Source organism: Gopherus evgoodei, chromosome 1 (assembly GCF_007399415.2).
Source record: "Gopherus evgoodei ecotype Sinaloan lineage chromosome 1, rGopEvg1_v1.p, whole genome shotgun sequence".
Taxonomy (NCBI): Eukaryota; Metazoa; Chordata; order Testudines; family Testudinidae; genus Gopherus; species Gopherus evgoodei.
The window spans coordinates 292540725-292561342 of NC_044322.1; the positions used below are offsets into that span (position 1 = coordinate 292540725).

The window sequence follows — 20618 nt, forward strand, 5'->3', positions numbered from 1 at the left end:
GGTATGAAGAGCTTAAAACAAACCCCTTGTGAGGCTCTTAGGTTTACTAAATTGATTTTTTGAGGCAAGCTTGTGCAATGGCTGTGTAAAGAGGGCCATAAGTATGTAGAAGAACACTTTAAAAGTCTAGTGTAGACATAGTGATATACTACCTTTTTAATCTCTTAAACTAAAAAAGCCTGTGGGAGCTAAGGAAGTCCTTTGTTTTACTGGCTGGATATGGGTTTCAGACTCATAGGAGTCAGCTCCTTTGAGACCTAAAAGATCAACCAGCTTTCTGGAAGCCTGCTTCTCTCCCTTATCACTTGTTCTTTCCTAATAAATTAAATGTAGAAGACTATCCTTCCAAGATTTACAGTTCTGCCAGGTGTTGGAGTGGAGCTCATTTTGTTCCCTGTCCCCAAGACAGAATACTAAATCCTCAACCTGTCTTGGCAATATATGGAGTTTATAAAACCTATCACAGTTAAAATATATACTCAAATAGGGAAGAAAAAGTCCCCTCTTCTGTAAGAAAAAAAAATACAGAAGGGAGTATTAAATTTTCATGCTTCAAGACATAAGTTAGCCACTATCAGCTATTAAAGTTTCATGTTGGGTATATTATTTCATTATGGAATTTCCTGTACCTTCTACTGAAGCACTTGGTGGTGATCACTGTGGAAGGTAGGATTCTTGGTCTAAATCAACATGACCGTTACTATTAGAAGGACATTCAATAGGGTTCCAAGTATGTTCCTTCCTTAAACAAATCCTGACCTTTTGCCACTTGATCATTACCTTAACTGTGGCTGATGGAGCTGTCAAATATAGAAACTGTTTAGGCATTGGAATAACTTAAGTGCCTCTCGTGTCTTGCGTTTAGTTCCTTCCCTCAGTTTTTTTTATTAAGTCACTAAAGTGAGAAATACCTAGACTTAACTAAACTTCAGTGGTTTGTCTCCAAGATTCCTCTAATTTTCAGAATGTTGACATCATAGAGATGTGATAATGAAGCAATACGTGTTGTCCAGGAATCTCATCTTAAGCATTGCAATATAGAATTCTCTAGGTCAGTAGTTTAAAGTTGCAATGTTTTTGTATGTTAGAAATTTGATTGCATTTTGTAGAAAATGAGTGAAGAAGGTGCAAGTCTGGTGTCAAGGATGCATCATGTACTTGATGGTCCGGTGTAGTCACTACCTCAAATTTTTTAGATGCCCTGAAATGGGTGAATGTATCAGCAACTAAGGAAACATTTTTATCCAACTTTAAAATACTTCAGCAAGCAACTTGGTTATGCACACGTGTCCCAGAAACAGCAGCTGTTCAGGATGAATAGCTGAAGGCACTGGTAATTGATTGTGGGATGTGTGTGTGTGTGTGTGTGTGTGTGTAGGTTAATAGTTAAAATTCAGCCTGTGATAGTGCTAATTAAAAGTATGTTTGCCCAGATGTGAAACAAACTGATAGCAATCTGACTTCCACTGAACAGGTGACCACAGCTATCTCTAGTACTTCCTTTTCTCAGAAATACAGTTCATTTAAACTGAAATCCACAAAGCCCTTGCACCATATCAGTTGTCAGCTTTTCTCTCCCAGCCCTCAGGAAGACCTGGGAGAATAAGTAAGCCTTGCAGAGTAATCTAAGGGTTTATTTACATGGTGTTGCTCAGTGATCTAGTGGGATGTGATTTGTAAAGTGCTCTAATGATTTGGGTTCTAACTGCCCCTTGTAGATCCTGATGGAATGCTTCATAAATCACAGTGTTCTAGAGTGCTTTGCTGCACCATGTAGATAAGCCCTAAAAGATATTTTGCACCACTAGGGGGACTAGATCTCAAAGCAAAGAACTATTTCCTGGAAACGCCTGCCTATTGTCATCCTCTTGTAGGAGGATATCTCAAGCACTCAACTGATCACAAATGCCTGAGCATTACATTGGTTGCTTTAATGGGGAGGAGGGAAATGGTCTCTGAGGAAACCAGATATTAGCTTTAACTTTTTTACATTTCACCAAGGAACCAACTGGAAACGGTTTCAGACTAGAGATTGCAGATGGTGGATGTTCTTTGTATGAACTATTTAAGAGCACAGCCTCTTTCAGTAACAGTGAAGTTTTTTATAGGGAGTAGCTCTGTAAAGGTTGCATTACACTTTATTTATTAAAAATCCCACTAGTAGCAGCAGCAGTGGTGAGAGTTTTACTGTAGACTAACTTACTGACATTGTAATAACTCTGTTTTCTAACTCTGGTCAAACATGCTTTAAGTGGTCCATTAATTTAAAACAGTGGCCATATGGAGCCCTATACTAGTACTCAGATCCTTGAAAATCTTAGAAAAATAAGTCAAGTGTAGTCAGGGCTATAGAATGCATTGCAGTCATTGTCTTGATGTGATAAAGGCATGGCTCACTGAAATACACATCTAAAAGATATGGTTGTGACCCCTGTCAAGTGAGGGAAAGAAGGCATGGGGTGGGGGCGGGGAATCACAGATTAGGGATAGTTCCCAGATAGTGAATCCTGGTAGCATATGACAAGTGTACTCCTCCAAATGGAGTTCATATCAGCTTCCTGTTCCTCCCTTCCCCGTTTCTTAGAAACCTTTTAATTTTTCCTAGGGGACTGTAGAACTAAGGAGAACACACGCATTTGTAGGCTGAGTGCATTGCATACACTTGGGCATCCTTGCATTTTTCCTTTCTCTCCCTCCTCCTGCCCAAGCTCCCCATGTTCCGCTCTTTCAGAAAGACCCCTTTCTGCTCCCCCAACCCCTTCCCTCAGTCCAGGGATTTTGTGCGTTTCCCCTCATACCACTGTGGCAGAGGCTGTGTGGCACACCGACACCCCCATTTCCCCATATCAGGGTCCAGCATTATCTCCACTCATGGCAGGGTCTCTGTGATCCCTTCCTTCCAGGTCCATGTTTCCATGCCTACCCACCCTTCCATTCAGTTTCCCCTCCTTGGTGGTCTCTGCCATCGGGGGTGCCTTCATCACCCAGTTCCCTCCACATCCCTGCTTTGCCCACCACCCTTTCGTATCTCTGGTTATGGCTGTTTCCCCCCTCCCTTTCTAAATCCTCAATTTCTTCCCACTACAAGGCCCACCCTGTAAGGCTCTTATTTGTTAGAGTACAGGTTGTAGGCAGTCTCCCCACACAGCAAGTTAAACTGCTGCCTATGGTATGGGTGGGCAGTGGCTGGGAGCGGCAGAGACATTGCTCTGTCTGCAGCACTGGGCTGTCTAAGGGCCCCAATTTTCCTGTGAATCAGGCTTTTCCAATGTTCCAGTTTGCATCAAAATCGATAGGGTTGTGCACCATTGATGTCCAACACATCCTCTGAAATTTCAGAATTAATTGTTTGTGGTGGTCGGAAGTTATCACATTAGACAAAAAAATACCATTGAGTGTTCATAATAACTTTGCTCTGTCAATTACTATTGACCTGTATCGTCTTCCTTCCATTTTTTTGTTTGTTTTTATAAGTAGACCTCCCCACTTGTACTCTTGTTTTATATTTGAAAGGATTGCTTTTTGTTAGATGGTATGAGCTCTGGAAGTGTGAGGACTTTGTATAAATAACAGTCATCTATATAATTATAAAATTAGTTAAAGCCAGGCAAAGCTAACGTTACTGTCCTTGAAAGTCTCTGAATTTCTAAATAGCTTCTGAAAATATGCTTCAAGTACCCCTGTATTGTATTAACTATGCATTATGTAAACTAAAGTCAATGCATAGATCTGATTTGTCTAAGCGTTTTCTGTGGGAATCCCAGAGCCTTATATGGTCAACTTGCTTTGTAGCATTTCAGTGAAAGGAAGGCAGCCATCCAAAAAAAAAAAAAAAAAACCCCACACACAAAAAAAACAACTCTGCTGGCTTTAACTTTGTCTGTAATACCCTTTCTCTTGGCCTCTTCAGTAGCACAGTAGCTAAATTACTAAAATTTAAAATGCAGCAGAAGCTTGTATATTTAGTGGAAGAAATTCCTTTTGTGGCAGTACTTACTAGCCAGAGATTTAATATTATTTTAATAAAGCATTGTAGCACATTGATTATATAACATTGCTGCAGAATGGTCTTAAGCTACAATATAGGCTGGTATGCCTTCAACCATGCATGGTATAAATTACTGGCTGATCCTGTAGGTATTTTAAACAAAGTTTAGGCTGCAGAAGTCAACAACTTTGAATTTCCATTACAAGACAGTACTTTCTCTGTGCATTTGACCTATTGTATTAAATAGCTCTTATATGGAAGGTTATTTTAATAAGAAAACTCTAAAAGGGGCTAATATCCGGGGGTTGTTTTCACTTACTGAATTTGCAAATGGTACTCAGGAAGAGCATAAAAATTACCTTACAGTGGCTAGAGGTTTTTACAGTTCCTGTTGTCCCCCACCAATCCTCCCTTCACACAAACCTTCTCAAGAGATCAGTTGTAAATGGACACTGCTGGAGCTTTGGTGCTTTGTTTAGAATACTATCTAAAAGGTTAAGGATTGGCAGAAAACGTTAGTTCATAATACTTCATAAGTCCTCTTGTGCAGGAAGGATATGCACTACTATCTTTTTACAGATGATTTGAATCTTACACCTATTTACCTCTAGTATCTTCAAGTTATAGTGAAGAAATTTTGCTGCTTGTAGGGGCTCCCAGATTCCAGAATCTGAATTGCTTCTCTTTTGCATAATCATGTTGCTCAAACAGTTGACTGATAAGAGTTTGACAGCTCTCCTCAGCTAGCATTCTTTCTCACTACCAATCTCTCTTCTACCTTTGCAGGATTAGACATTTCAATTTGCTATTTGGTGGCTCAAGATGGTTTCCTCAGAGGAGGAAAATAAGGCAGTACTCCTTAGGTAGAGAGGGTATGAACTGTGGCAGGCCTTGCATGCCCTTCCTGCCAGCTGGGCCTTTTTCCCTTCAGAGAGCAGAGAGATCAAGTGAAGTCTTCCTTCCTTCTCTGGGGGAAGAGAGAACAGGCTGAGATCCATCACCTGAGGTGAGGGGACCATGAGTTGCTGTGCTTTCCCCCTAGCTGGACCTGTACACTCCTTGGCTCTTAAATTCAGCCGTTTAAGAGACCAAGGAAAAGGGAGTAGTTTGTTTTTTTTTAAACATTTTTTTGGGGCTCCTTGGACAGGTCTGTGGACATCCCAGGGAGAGAGGTGTCCTAGCAATTGCAACTGTCCTTGCCCATCTGAGTTTGATGGAAGGGAGCAGCAAGGAAATGTTTGGTTGGCTGGCCCTGCATTCTCCATGTTTCCACCTGGGAGAGGATTTTAGAATTTGTCTGAATGTCCCTTTGCAGAGCTCAATTCTTACATGACTCAAAGGAAGGAGAGCTCTCTATAGAGAGGAACTTTGATCCAAGGGAATGGACCAAGACCTGAACACCACCACCTGCTGTCGCTGCTCAAGAATATATTGAGGTTTTTCTTTGGAGGATTTTAAGTCTTTAGTGTGATGCATCATAATCTAGCCTAATCCTGTCTGAGACAGATAAACAAGGTTTCTACCCTTCAAGTAAAAGAATTATTAAACTCAGTACAAGCCTGATGAGTGCTACTTAGGGCTCCAACCTGCAATTTGTCACTGTCCCTCTGGGTCATAGGATTCAGTTGGCAGATAAGCACTTTTGAAATGTTTATAAATTCAGTGAAGTATTTAACTCACATCCCTGTGAGAGAGATTCCTGGTGGAATTCTGTGCCCCCCCAAAATAAATTTCTATGTATTTTATTTATCAAAATAACACAATATAATCACACCAGTTAAATTACCAAAATAATTGAATTTCAGAATACCTGTCAGCAAGTATGACTGTACCAATACAGACAAAAAAGATTATGTAAAGTTTTTTGACCAATAGATTCCTTACTAGGCATATTAATACAGAACTTGAGTAATAATTAATTTAAAGTAGCAGAGGGGTAGCTGTGTTAGTCTAGACCTGTAAAAAGCAACAAAGAGTCCTATGGCACCTTAAGACTAACAGATGTATTGGAGCATAAGCTTTCGTGGGCGAATACCTACTTCATCAGACGCATGCTTCTGACGAAGTGGGTATTCACCCACGAAAGCTTATGCTCCAATACAATTAATTAAAACTACAATATAAAAGATATTTCCTGCACCCCTCTGAAGCAGTGCAAAGGCTTAGAGGAGTCAGAGGTAACAGAGGAGATGAGAGAGGGGGAAGTAATGGGAAAGAGGGAAGGAACCTGGGAGTCAACCTGGAGAGCTGTTGGGTGTGGGTGGGAGAAGTATGTAACAGGTATTTTTTTGGGGGGGGGAGGGTGCAGGGGGGACTATTTGGAAGTTGGGGAGCCTCCCTCATGAAGATTCTGGCTGATCCCTGGTCTGTCTCATTCAGTCAGGCACATCTGCTCACATCACCATGTGGCCCTGCACCCCTGCTCAGCACCCTGACCCAATGCTTCCCTGTATTTCCATTCAGCTCCTGCCCCAGTCTGTGTGCTCCTTGCTAGTCCTTCTGAACCCCAGTCTTTGTCGCCCCATGTGCTCTGCTCTGTCTGCCTCCCCCCATGTCCCACGCCTACTAATCTGGCCCTGCAAGCAAGGCACTGTGAGAAATGCAGCCGGCTCCTCTCTGTTCTGATGCCACAGCAGCTCCAGGTGGGCAAAAGGCATAACTGCAGTGCTTCTCTGGCAGAATGTATTTTTTGCAGAGAAATTTTTTTTGCATGGGACGTGAATTTTGCATGTGTGCATTGGCGCAGAATTCCCCCAGGAGTAGACAGAGGATAGGCTTCCAGCTTCTCTGAAATAGCCATTGCTTTAAAATAAAAGAATATCTAGCTGTTAACACATTTAATCTGTAGAACTCAAATTGCTTTAAAAGAAAATCAGTATCACTGTCCCCATTTTATAGATGGGAAAACTGAGACATAGGGAGGTGGGGGACAGGGAATGACTTCCCCAAGGTCACCCAACGGGTCAGCTTTAGATGTGTTTTGACATGGATGATTTTGCCCAATTACTACCATTTATTTACCCTTTTTCTGAGGAGAGTTGTGGTAAAATGACTTTTAGCATTTCCCGAGTTCGACAGATTTCTTGGACCCCATCTAGTTCGTCTTTAGATGTGTTTATAGTACGAATACAGCATTGGTCTATTTGATCTAAAGTGATCTCTTAGTGATGGAAAAGGACAAACAGGAATTTCCCATGCTGTTTCAGAGGCCTTTGTTACTATTGACCACTAGGTTTTGTTGACACAGCTTGAAACTCCTTTCTTGTCTCCCTGAAGCCTTTCTAAATTGGAAAGTTTCTTTTAAAATAACTTCAGTTTTTCTGGCACAAACTCCTTTGTGACCACATAAGTGGTTTTAATCTGGCATTCTATTGCCCTTTAATCCACTTTGGAAGTGACATACCAGTATGTGGTTTGTGTGGATGTATCCTGTCTTGAATTAATTGTACTGTTTCAGGTAGTCCTACCACTGCTGTCTCACTCTGCATTACTTTGCACCTGGACTGGCCTCTTTGTGCCCTCCTACTCCAGGGTCATCTTGACAGAAGGTCACCTCCTCATTTTAAATGCTGGTACACATCCAGGTATTGCCCTTCGTGAATCCTGCTTTTGGCAAGCTCACATATCCAAATTATAGCAACCTGCAGCAATGCACATGCAATTAATAACCTGCTTAAATGAATTACAAGTCCATTTAAAAAAATTTTTATTGAGGAACAGCTCCTGCTAATAAAATCCATTCCTAATAAAATCATTACACAAACTATATTCACTTCATTTATTTCCTTGGTTACCTTACCTTAATTTTCCTCCACTATATTCTGATGTTGGAGTAGGAGCACAATGATTCCCTAATCAGTTGGGGCATTTTGCAGAGGCTGTTTATAAAGTTCATCTAGTCTCTCTACCAGAGCCTCCCAGCACACAGTGAGGCTCTGTCCCTGGCTCTCAGATGTTGTTTAAAACACAGCAAGCAACTATAACACAAGGCAGAGCTTTCTCAGAAGCATCCAGCCCTCATATGGACCACTTCTACCTTCCTTGTGGTGGGTGCAGTTTCTTTTCATAGTGGGGAAATTACGTGTAATTTTTAGAAACTCTCTGATTTACTACTGGCTGCATGAGACCTTCAGCATCTTCAGAGAATCAAATCAGGGTAGTACATTGGATCCATATGTATTCAAGATCCTGTACTACCAAACAGTTAACGGTATCTTTTCATGTAGAGTGCCACCTCTTCTCTTCCTAAAAGGTTCCCAGACATGCAGATCTTCCCACTAGGTTTCACTAATGTTAATTATCAGTCTCTTCCCCCCCCCCCGCCCATCAGTGAGAATTTGTGTTTCTGTAGAAGTAGTTGCTCAACTTCATCCTCCTTTATCACCACCATTACCACCACCTTCTTATAGCAGTATCTATGCACCATTGTAGTGGCTGTGCTTGTAGCTGGCATCCAGCTCATCCAAAGCCATCTGGGTGTGTGACTTCCAGTATATTTGGAGAGTCCTGTTCGTATTAATGATTCAGAATCACATCACTCAGTGTTCCTTCCATGCTGCTTGGCAGCAGTTTTAATGATCCAGTGCCATTTTAAATCTGATGAACTACTGAATACTTTGAAAGCAATCATGGGAGTTTATTATTTTCAGCCCAAGTCCCATAATTCCAATATGTTCCATAGGTATCCCACAATGTGCCATGAGAAGAAATCTCAGAATGCGTAGGGACTAGTAGCAGGACATTGCACAATGGAATGCTTTGCAGTTATTTTGAAAAAGCACAGAGCTCTGTGGATGAAGTGATTCACATGGAAAGTAGCTTAAGGTGGCATAGACAAAGTAGTATGGCCACACTGTTTCAGTATAGTTATATTGGTATAGTTATGGCAGAAAGGAAAACTTGACTGTTTAGACAAGGCTTAAGGCACAACCCCATCCTTCCCCCTTCCACCCCAAAAAAGATTCCGGTGTTAGTGGGGATTGGCAGATAGTCTCGCACAGGGCTTCAAGGTTCTCTTGTCAGTGTGCATAGTTGGCTGGTGGATCCCAATAGGAGTGGGTGAAGGTTCTGCGCTCCCTCTCGCTCTCTCTCATCAGACTTGTCTAGGAGACTGTCTTGGCATTTTCCAGTGTCAACTAAAGACTCTGATCTAGATGAAAGTTGGCTGAAGAAGGGGAAACAGATGATCCTGACTGGCTAGAAGAAAATATATAGAAGAGTTGATAATCTGTTCCCACTAGTTGGGATTTGCTTAATAAATTAAACAATCTGGATATCTTGTTGAATGCAGCCAGGGACAAGGGGATCAAGTTGCAGCTGTAGCCAAAAGTGGATTTTCTAGGTGTTATAAAACACATCTATGTACATGGACTGCTACAGACAGGTGGACTTCTGAGAGTAATCATATTTATGGGCTGGAAGGGAGTTAATATTGTGTGGGAAATTAAGGGCTGCTTTTTTTTTTTTTTGAAAAACTTATGACAGACATCTAGAATCTTGGGTAGGCACCTCTATTTGTGTAAGCATAAGTAATAGCTACTACTCCTTTCTAATTTAAGCCTCTCCGCCATTATTTATTTATTCTGTCACTGTTGGGTAGCTGCAGTGTATTCTTTGAGGAGTTACTCTTGAAGGTAGTTTGTGTGCTAGCTGAAATTGCCAGTGTGGCTACTCCTTGGTTCAACATCTGAGTGACACCTGTACTGCGTGGTCTGTGCTGACTCCCATTTTATTTTTGGATGCAATTCAAAAGTTTTTTTTCTTGACCTGTAAAGGTCTCTCTGATTTAAGTAATGGCAAAGTTAGGCTATCTCATCCTCATGTAGTACCATGTCCCTTGTAATTAGCTGAGATTCTTGTGTTAATATTGTTTCCTCCTCTGAATTAAACAGGAGGGGCGGGGTTCTCTCAGGATGTCTGCAATGAGATGCTCTCTGCAAACCCTGAAAGCATAGAAATAAGAATTTAAGGAGGAAAAAAATCTTCATTTGTTGCCACCTTTTATACCTCCTGCAGTGTTGGCAGTAGCTCACTGTGCTGCTATATAAGGCATTCTCTTCCTCCTCCAACAGATGCTGATGCAATAGGCAGTCTACCTTCCTCAGGCTCAGGACTGAATGCAATATTGCTGATGCTACATTTATGATTTTAAGATATGATATTGCTACCTATGTATGGACAACATGATAATCGGATGTGCTGTTTTATTTGGTACAGGAATGTAAGTTAACCAGTTAAAGCTTTGTGTTGGATTGTGGCTTTGAAGTTGGCAAAGATACATTGCTTTTTGGTATCTATTGGGAAGGAAGTGAATGCCTTATGGAATCTTGCAGTGGTACTAATCAAATGGCACTGCATGCTGTAGACATCCCCATAAATTCTTATTTCCATGGTGTTAAGACTTTGCTGGATTGGAGGTTTGTCTTGTTGCATCCGTGACTGTCATTAAACTACATTTTTGTTACGATATTACGCAGTCTTTTGCCTGAGGAGGTTGTGAAGGGAAGGAGGGAGATTGGAATCCTGTAGCTAATAACTGCTAGTATGTAAGATTTATGTAGCTCGTATATTATAAAGCACTGATATATTTGGATCAGCTTGTGTTATAAATTTTGGGAGAAAATAATTTCTTATTTAGGAAGAGCACAATTTTTAATAGAAATATGATCTTTTCCCCAAATGCTCTGATGTGCCTTTACTGAGAATTTCAGTACTGATCATAATACAGCCAGATGCTGAGAAACAGTACTTAGTGTTCAGAGACAGTACATTTTGGCTTAGGCTGTGATGAGTCACTAGAAAATCACCATGCAGTTGGCAGCCTGTTCTTATAAGAACAGTAAGTAAAGTAAATAAGCAGAGTAAATAAAAATCAATGATTTTTAAAAAAATAAAAATAAAAAATTAATTATTTGAATTCAATAGGTTTATTTAAAAAAAAATTAAAAAATTTAAACCATGATAACCTGGGTTAAGGCCTAAATTTACCATAACTTTAAAATAATTTTAATTAAAAAAATCAAGTAATACTTGTTTGCCTGCTGAAATTTTAAAGAGAGCTAAACCACCTGAGTGACGCAGTCTCTTATTGGATCAATTTATGTTGGCTAAATAGAGAAGCTTTCAAGCTACACAGGGCTCTTCTTCAGGTTCTTATACTTTTTTTAATATATCTGTTTTTAAATATAAAACACATTATGGTGCTTTTTTCCCTTACATATCCAGGGCACTAAAGGTAATTTTATTTAACTAGTGTAAAACAAATTTGTAAATTTTTTTTTGTACATTTTTAATCAAATTCCAACTTCCATCCAAAGGAAGCGTGATGCAAAATCATGAGTGTGTTTAAAAAGAGTAAGAAATGCTTCATTCATTATTTTTCTAACATAATATAAATATGTAAAAATTAAGAATCTGAATAAAATGTATGTTAGATTATATAATTGCTTAAGTTAATTTCTGTAGAAATAAGGTATCATTCTTCTTGACAGAGTACCAAATTTAGTTTGAAGGCTGTATGTAGTTTCAGATTTCGATGGCTGCCAGCTAATGAGAATGAACCTTTAGGAAAACAACTTTAAAATACAAATGCAAAATAAGGTTAAAATTGATTGATTTAAATCATGATTTAAATTTTAAATCTTAATTTAAACCAATCCATCCTGTAATTTACTGACAGTACTGAATTGTATTTTCCATAAAGGGAGGACTGTAGTTGAAAAAGTCAAATCTAAGGAGATGGGTGACAGCAGACAGAATTTCACAACTACAAGATTAAAATATCTTTCCCCTTTCCTTATCTCCTCACCACATATCATATCTATGGAAATAATACACTTGAATGGACAGTTTCACAAACTGCAAATGATCCTTAGTTTGATAATAAACTATGTATTTGAGGAATGAGAATGCTGGATTATTCTGGATAAGCTCCACCATTTTCTCATTGGCTAGATTACTTTGGTTACTTCATTGTAAACTGAAGAGCTACTGTTTCTTTTTCTTTTGTTTTTTTTCCACATTCTCTTTCATACTAAAACATTTTTGAGGTGATTAAAGGATAGCTAAAATAATTTTGCTTTTTAGCCAAGTTCCATACAATCTTATCCAAACTAGTACATAAGAATTGCTTAAGTGTTTAATAAACTTAATTTCTTTCATGTTTTCATTCATTGAAAATCTCTGAAACTTGGTCTAAAAACATTTACGTAAAGATTTGTCTTTATTAAAGATTTATAATGTATTGCATTTGGAGCCCTATTCTGAAAAGAGGCATCTTATATGTAATTACAGTGATTTTTTTAAAAAAAACCCAACCCTTTCCAAGTGACCGATCTTAAGCTTTGCAGGAATTTACATCCTGTTGCACTACACTTCTAGTTTAAGCAAGGAGCTATATTTAAATTAGAATTCAAATCAGCTATATAATTCCTCTCCATAATTTTTCTTTGTTCTACAGCATAAGTAAAAAGCTATCCGTTTGTATCTGTGAGAAACAATTCTCTAAATTGGTGGTAGATTGGAAAAGTAGAAGTGGAAGATGCATAGATTCCAAGGCCAGAAAGGACCATTGTGATCATCTAGTCTGATCTCCTATGTAACACAAGTCATAGAACATCCCCAAAATAATTTCTAGAGCACATCTCTTAGCAAAACATGCAATCTAGATTTAAAAATTTCTAATGATGCAGAATTCACTGTGATCTTTTGAATGTTTAATTGCTTTCACTGTCAAAAATATAAGCCTTATTTCCAATATGACTTTGTCCAATTTCAACTTTAAGCTGTTGGATCATATTATGCCTTTGCCAACTAGTTTGAAGAGTCCATTATTAAATATTTCTTCCCTGGGTAGATAATTATAGACTGTAATGAAATCACCCCGTAACCTTCTCTTTGTTACATTAAGTAGATTTAGCTCTTTGTGTCTATCACTGTAATGCAGGTTTTCTATCCATTAATCATTCTCGTGGCTCTTCGCTGACCCCTCTCCAGTTTATCAACATGCTTCTTGAATTGTGGACACAGTATTCCAGCAGCAGTTGCATTCATGTCAAACGCAGATGTAAAATAACCTCTGTATTCCTACTTGAGATTCCCCAGTTTATGCAGCCAAGGATTATATTAGCCCTTTTGGCCACAGTATTGCACAGGAGCTCACGGTTAGCTGATTATCTGCCATGACCAAAAAATCTTTTTCAGAGTTACTGCTTCCTAAGATAGTCCCCTGTCCTGTATGTATGGCCTATATAAATTGTTCCTGATGTATATATTTATATTTAGCTTTATTAGAATGCACACTGTTTGCTTATGCCCATGCAATCCAGATCTTTCTGTATTAGTGTCCTGTCCTCTTCATTGTTAATCACTCCCCTACTTTTTCATCTGCAAATGGTATCAGTGATTTTCTTCTGGATGATAAAAAAAAAAAAAAAACAAAGCATTAGCGTGTAGGGCCAAGAACTGATCCCTGCAAGACCCCACTAGAAAAATACCTTCTCAATGGTGATTCCCCATTTACAATTACATTTTGAGACCTATCAGTTACCCAGCTTTTAAGCCATTTAATTTGTGCCATATTAATTTTATCATTCTGACTTTTTAATCAGAATGTCATGCAGTACAAAGTCAGCACCTTACAGTGGTCCAAGTGTGACACATCAGCAATATTACCTTTATCAACCAAACTTTTAATCACAAGAAAAAAGTGTTGTTAGTTTGACAGGATCTGTTTTCCATAAACCCATGTCCTGTGGCATTAATCATATTATTCTTTGAGTCCCATATCAGCCACACTATTATCTCACCAAGGTTCGTGTCAAACTGATAGACCTATAATTACCAAATCTTCCCGTTTTACCCTTTTTAAATACTGACACAACATTAGCTTATTTCCAGTTTTCTAGAATTTCCCCAGTGTTTCAATACTTGTTGAAAATTAACATTAATGATCTGCTCTTCAGCCAGTTTTTAAAATTCTTGGATATGGATCTGCTTAGATCCTCCTGAGACACTTGTGGAATGGAAAGAGTATAATCAACATCGTCATGTAACTGCATCTATTTTTCCCAAATACTGCATTATTATTTATAATTCTGTGAAATTCCATCTTGTAATGGTCCAATACCGTTGTTTGGATTCTTTTTGTTCCTAATATACTTAGCTCCTTATTGTCTTTATCTTTACTGGTTTTAGATCTTTTTTCCTTGTGTCCCTTTGCTTCCCTGATCAGTTTTCTGCAATTCTTAACTTCTGACTTATATTCATAATATATGTGACAAAGTTCCTCCTCTACCTTGGTGGGTCCTGCGCTTATTGGCAGATTTGCTCACCTCAGTGATCTTCCACACAGTCTGAGTCAACTCCTCCTGTGTCTGATCAGGAGCTGGGAGGTTTGGGGGGAACCCAGGCCCACCCTCTACTCCGGGTTCCAGCCCAGGGCCCTTGGATTGCAGCTGTCTATAGTATCTCCTGTAACAGCTGCATGACAGCTACAATTCCCTGGGCTACTCCAAACACCATCTTTATCCTCACCACAGGATCTTCCTCCTGGTATCTGATAACGTTTATACTACTTAGTCCTCCAGCAGCACACCCTGTCACTCTCAGCTCCTTGCCCTCTTGCTCCCAGCTCCTCACACGTACTTCCTGTCCTCTGGCTCTCCCTCGCCTGACTGGAGTGAGCTCCTTTTTAAACCCAGGTGCCCTGATTAGCCTGCCTTGATTGGCTGCAGGTGTTCTGATCAGCCTGTCTACCTTAATTGGTTCTAGCAGGTTCCTGATTACTCTAGTGCAGCCCCTGCTCTGGTCACTCAGGGAACAGAAAACTACTCATCCAGTGACCAGTATATTTGCCCTCTATCAGACTCCTGTACCCCACTGGTTTGGGTCTGTCACATATAATATTCCCCTTTCCATTTTGTTTATATTTATTTAAATTTTTTATTGTTGCCTTCACTTCCTCTGTAAACTAGATTGTTTGTTTTTTCCAATATGATCTTCTTCCTCAGTAGTGGACTTCTGGGTGTCTAAATAGTTCTTAAACAATTCCTAATTATCATTCATGTCTTTATTAAATTCTTTCTTCCAGGTTTGTGAAATTGGCCTTTTTAAAGCACTACACATATATATTACTAGTTTGGACATTATTCTGTTTGCGCATTGTAAATGTGATCAAGTCACGATCAGTTGTACCTAAGCTACCAGCTAGGTGATCAGTTCCGCTTTGTGTGTCAAAATCAGTCTAATATAGAATTTCCTGTTGTTGGATTTTTGAGTTGGGAAATTTATCATCTATAATTTGAAATTCCAAGGAATGTTTTAGTACTGACAGCATGAGACCTGCAGCAGACATCACTCCAGTTGAAGTGACAGAGTGACTTGTGGCACCTTATAGACTAACAGAAGTATTGGACCATAAGCTTCCGTGGGTGAATACACACTTTGTCAATGCTCCACAGGACTCTTTGTCGCTTTTTACGGATCCAGACTAATATGGCTACCCCTCTGATACTTGACTCCAGTTGATGTTTCACATGATGCAGCTTTCCCCCCTATATGTTACAGAGAGATGGTTAAGGAGCTGGTGGTTATGCTGTTCCCTAGTGAGATTTTTGTGATCTGTAACTGACACTCACTAATACTCATCTTGTACTTTAGCTGATCCGTAAGCATTCCAGATAATTTTCTTGCAAGTTATCAGTGACTTGGAATCTACCATTTTTGACAGAGTGCCACTCTTCTACGTCTTTTGCCCTATCCGTCCTTCCTAAATAGGTTATAACCATTGATTTTGACATTCCAGTCATGGGAATCATACCATCAGGTTTCATTAATAGTAGCTAGATTAAAGTTAGAATCATGATGAGGAATTCCAGTTCCTCTTGTTTGTTACCCAGCCTCCTAGCATTGGCCTATAGACAATTAAAGAACTTCTCATGTCCTGTGGTTTCTTTATTAATTTTTGTTCTCAATATCTTGATTCTGTGCTAAATGAGTGCTCGTGTCATCTCTTTTTACCCTCTCCCTTTGTTATTACTTTAAAGTTTTCCTGACTATTCTATCTAGTCTGTCCTCAGGACACATGTGAAACAACAAGCATCAATATGACTCTAGACTCTTCAACATTCTGCTGTTGCTTCAAATTCCAGAATTAATTGTTGTGGTACAACTCTAGAGAAAAGTGATACTATGGCGAGGAACTGGCCTGAGATTGGGAGATATGGCTTCACTTCTTGGTTCCACAATCTATGACAGGCTTTAGACCAGTCACTAGAACTCTGCCTTTACTTCTCTACCCCAATGGGGCGTTCAGGATAAATTTATCTCAATCTATTTGGTGGATACTTAGGTGGTGTGGTGATGATGGTGGACATACCTAGATATGCATTTTCCAAAAGCAGTGTTTGTTGATTTTCTTTATCCCTAATGTTTTTTGTACACTTGATTCTTTCTTGTTCTTGAATAAATTTCTATAGGTAAGAGCAGTGTGTTGGCATCTGGTGAGCACACTTTTCTATGTTGGGTATTTATAGGGGGCTATTCAATTGTATCTAGGTGATATGCACGTGGGGTTTATTTTAGAATCACGCACTTCCCCTACTTCCTGATTTTACCTTATGGAGATATTTCTCCCATCACAGTGAGAGACTTGCTCCTTCTGTTGGCTAGGGAGAGTTGCTGGAGAAGGTTGCAAATGTCACTACCTACTGGGACAAGAGATTCTCCTACCGGTGACTAGGGACTACTATATGCTCCCTGCATGTTACAAAGTGATCTGACAATTGTAGTCAATTTTGCCTTGTTTCTATCCTGTACTTCAAGGAAAGTGCAGGATTCCTTGCAGAAGAGCTTTCAACCTGTTTGGAGGTGATAGGCAGAGGGGCTGAGATGGGAAAAGAATTGACAAGAATCTTGACAAGTGTCAGAAAATTATACCCCTGATCTATGCAGACACTTTATTAATACTTGGTGCTCTATGGTGACTTCTTTCTGCAGCTATCAGTGTGTTCTGTAGATGAATGATTAATGTGGTTTAAGATTCATAAGTCAGCAGTGTGTATGCTTCAGGATACCAGCATCTGTGGTTTGTGACAGATGAGCATCTTTGATTTGTGAACCTGTTTTGTTGACTGTAGCTCTCCCAAAAGTGTCGCTGTGTATGTATGTGTACCAAAAAATTGAATGAATTAAATATGGCTAACTTCTGATGGAGTAGTTTACTTAGCCTATCCTGAGGTTAGACCTGGGCCTGAGCACATTTTTATGTCAACTCAACCTTCTCACCTCAAAATTTAAAAGGTTGTGGCTTGGGCATCCTTATTTTATCATGAAAACTAATCAATGCTTGTGGACCAATTAATATAATAGCTCTGAGAGTCAAGACATGGTTTCTTATGTCACTAGATTTCACTGTTTAATCACTTTTTTTATAGTTTTTAAATAAAATTAAATTTCTCTGTTTAACCAGTCACAATCTAGTAATCCATCCTGTATGTCAATCATATCCCTACACATTTCAGGTGAACTATATGGACCGTTGTACATCTGTACTGAGCTTAGTATATGACCCATCTTCGCCGCTACTAGGACACAGGCCAGAATGACAGTGAAGCTACCTCTGAGATGACAATGCCTAAATATTGGAATGTGGTTTAACATTGGTAGAATGAGTGCTAAGACAGGATAACAGTTTTCAAGAAAGTATAAAACTAGAACCAAAACTTGTCATATCTAATCTACATATACACAAAAGTCTTTGGGAACAAAGCAATCCATGGATTTCAATTAGTATGTTTTAGTATGCTGTCAGAACCATACATTGATTTGGCCACAATCTCTGGTATGCATGTCTTACACTGAACTCAAGTTCCTAGGCCACGCTGGCATTGTGACCAAGTTATCCCTGAGTGCCTTGTTTTAGATGATAAAACTGCTTACTTTACTCTCTCAGGACGTACAGGTCTTGTTTTAATATGAAATAATGCTGAGGCTCCTGCAAAATCTACAAACACAATACTCCTAAGGGGATTAATTTTACAAGTTTGAGGGTGAGCTGCTCTTGAGAGGCCTGGTGAGGGCTGCTTAGTAGCATCCTTGCTTCCAACATACTTAGCTCAAGTTACTGAGACATTGTCTACACAATGGGGACTATAGCAGTGTAGTTACAGCACTGTAGCTATGCTGGCATAACCCCATAGTGTAGATGCGTCCTACAGTGATAGAAGGGGGATCGTTTTTGTTGCTAAAGGGAACATCACCTCTCCAAGAGGCAGTAGCTAGGTCAGTGGAAGCATTCTTCCATTGGCCTACCTGCATCTGCACTGGGGCTTAGGTCAACATAGATACATTTCTCAGGGGTGGGGATTTTTCACATCCCTGAGCAAAGTAGTTATGTCAACCTAAATTTTTAAGGGTAGATCCCAGGCTTGAGACAAGGAAGAATAGGTAATTTAATGGTCTTGTACATCCTAGTCTAAAACACCTTGCTTGTAATTGGGTATTTTTCCCATATCTGTCTTTTCAATCTAGGAATGCTGATTTTTGTAAATGATTTATTTCCTTTCTTTCTGTGGTGGATTAAATCATTTTGTGGGGGCTAACCCTGTTAACATCACATCTTTTAGATTTCTTCCAAGGGTTTTTTTGGCCCAAAGTGAATGACTGTTACACTTATTATCTGATAACTTTTAGTATGATTATTTCATCTAGTAAAAAATTTCTAATACACTTGAAAGTGTTAAAAGTGGGGAAATCTAAACTTTGTGGGAGCCTTTGCAACACACTTGCAAACTTCTTTCGTCTTACATATTTTGGGTAACTTTGGGTTGATTTATACATAATACACATTGTTTTTAATTTTTTTTAATAAGAGAAGAAGAAACCAGGTTTTGAGTCATACTAGGGACTTGATCCTGCTTTCCTTGCCCACTTATTGACTTCAGTGGATGTGGTGTGCAAGGAACAGAGAATTTTACCCTATATAAGCTTGTAACAAGACTGAAACATGCAGACTTCCAGTTATGCACACTTGTGGCAAAATATCTACCCCTCAGATTAAAATCGTGGTAAATCTACATACTTAATTTACATGTGAGATTGCAGTAAAAAAAAAAGCCTGACAACTTGAATATTAGAGATAGATTTAGTGTTTATGTCATAGCATCTTATCACATTGCGCACATGTAGAAATTAAGTTGCAATCTTAACAATAATGCTACGTACTGCAAATCTAAAACTTTAATACATGAAAATTACTTCCTAATGCTGCATGTCAGTAGGGCAAAGTTATAGTTGGGAATATATATGAATGAATATATATAAATTAAAAATATGGAACAATGATTTGGAATATCTTGACTTTTAAAATTCTTTCATGTTCTATTTAATGTAGCCTTTTGACATCAAATATCTTTAATTTTGATTTTTTTCTCCCTATAAACTGTCTGTAGCATTATTCGCTTAACAATTTCGTTCCAATATTGAGATTGTAGCTTGAGTTGCTTTTCAGACTGTGAGACTTTCGATAAGTTGATGGCATTGATCGTGCAGAAGTACTTGACGCTTTCAAACCATGGCACATCTAGTGAGCAGCTGACCTTCTCCAGAGGGACAGCCTTGATTCATTCCATGCCACCAGAAGCCATAGAGTGCATGACAAATATGGCCATCAACCTTTAATGTTGCTTTTCAAGTTGCTATACAAAAGAAATTCAGATATTTAATGTCAGTTTGCCTGTATCTCTCCTTAGCTTTAGAAGATGATTATGAATTAAATTTTACATAATGATGCATTTTTTGTAACTACAGATATGGTGCAAGAAGGGAAACCTCTTTAGAGAGGTTTGTAGCTGTTGGCTACCAATTTATTAAACTAATTGCGGTATAACTAGTGATAACCAGTAAGTGCTTTGTACTGATCAGCTCTGCATGCCTTCTCCATAAGACTTGAACAAACATGAAAGATTACATCAGCTATAGGTACCACTCAGTAATGCTGTGGAAAGGAAAGTGTGTACACCTGTTTTTCTGTTGTTTCTTAAATGCACTCCCATTTCAAATTTGGCCCAAAGTTTTTTAAAAGCTTGGGTTCTTTACTTACTTTTAGATAAGAAGAAATGCTTGTCATGAATTTCAAGAGTAGAAGGTAGCTGGTAATAGAAGCAAGGAAACATTCTTGTCAAAACTTATTAATTTGACATTTGTTTAATATGACACTTATATTTCAACTATTGAGTTAAAAAAACAAGTCTCCTGGAATTTTAAATCGAATTTTAAATCAAGTTTATTCTCTGGATGGAGAGATGGAGATCATAGCACCTGAAGTTTGTTTTAGAATTGGTTATACTATATAATGTACATTCAATCTTTGTTGTTTTACAATGTGAGAGGCCCACTGTATATGGCAACATTTTGCAAACTAGCGCACATGCAAAAACAAACAAGGCTATTGCATCAAAAATTAATATGCTAAAATAAAAAATAGTTTTATAGCATACTAGTTAATGTACTGTTTTATTGAAGTGATTATTTTTTGCGTTGCCATCCTATGACTGTCCTTAACTTTTTCAGGGGACTGGGTATTTTTTCAAAAAACTTTATTTCTGGATTGGCAAAATGAGAATTAGAAAGG

General features: G+C 38.7%; 1 protein-coding gene across 5 annotated transcripts in view; it reads left to right on the forward strand.

Annotated features, from left to right (window-relative positions):
- Positions 1–20618, forward strand: part of PPP1R12A (protein phosphatase 1 regulatory subunit 12A) — a 223866-nt gene that overhangs the window by 40632 nt on the left and 162616 nt on the right. The window lies entirely within an intron of this gene.